The following is a 1,166-nucleotide window of genomic DNA, read 5'->3' as shown; positions in this document are numbered from 1 at the left end:
CTGTTAGCTTAAGGTGTTCCCGGCCGGGTGAGGTGGCTCACGCCTGTAATCCCAACACTTTGGGAGGCTGAGGCGGGTGGATCACAAGGTCAAGAGATCGAGACCATCCTGGCCAACATGGTAACACCCTGTCTCTGCTAAAAACACAAAAATCAGCCAGGCATGGTGGCGGGCGCCTGTAATCCCAGCTACTCTGGAGGCTGAGGCAGGAGCATCACTTGAACCCAGGAGGCAGAGGTTGCGGTGAGCTGAGATCGTGCCACTGCACTCCAGCCTGGTGACAGAGCGAGACTTTCTCTCAAAAAAAAGAAAAAGAAAGAGTATTCCTTATCCTACTACACCTTAAAATGTATTTCCTGGCCTGCAGTGGTGGCTCATTTCTGCAAGCCCAGCACAATGTATTTCCTGATTACAAAAGTGGTACATACTCATCGCTTTAAAAAAAAAAAAAAAAAAAAAAAAAAAAAAAAAAAAACAACAATTAAAAAAAAAAAAAAAAAAAAAAGGAAAGTGCAGAGAAATGTAGAGCAGAAACAAAAATCACTCCAATTCCCACAATTCAGAATAATCTGTTAACATTTATAGTTTTAAAAATGTAGTTCAGATTATACCGTATGATGTTCATAAGCTTTTCTCCATGTCATAAAAAATATTTGGAAACTTCAATTAAAATGTCTGTGTTAGGATTGGATGAGGTGGCTCATCTCAATGAGGTGTAATCTCAATATGTTGGGAGGCTAAGGAGGGAGGACTACGTGAGGCCATGAGTTCAAGACCAGCCTGGGAAACATAGCAAGACTCAGTCGGTATAAAAAAAAAAATCAGTAAGGCGTGGTGGCGTGTACCTGCAGTTCCAGCTACTTGGGAGGCCGAGGAGGGAAGGTAACTTGAGTCCAGGAGTCCAAGGTTGCAGTGAGCTATGATTACATCACTGCACTCCAGTGTGGGCAACAGAGCAGGACCTTGACTCAAATAAATAAATAAGTATCTGTATTAGATACCATTTTATAGATTGACAACTTTTAGATATTGGAGCTATTTTCTGTTTCCATTAGTTGCTGTGGTGAGGATGCTTGTAAATAAATCTTCACCACTCCCACCCCCATAACCTATTCTTCCTTAGTCCAGATTTGCAGAAATGGCATTTTTTGATCAAAGCATCTGAT

Source organism: Cebus imitator, unplaced genomic scaffold (assembly GCF_001604975.1).
Source record: "Cebus imitator isolate Cc_AM_T3 unplaced genomic scaffold, Cebus_imitator-1.0 Scaffold122, whole genome shotgun sequence".
In the NCBI taxonomy this organism is placed as follows: domain Eukaryota; kingdom Metazoa; phylum Chordata; class Mammalia; order Primates; family Cebidae; genus Cebus; species Cebus imitator.
Note: the sequence above shows the minus strand (reverse complement) of the source record.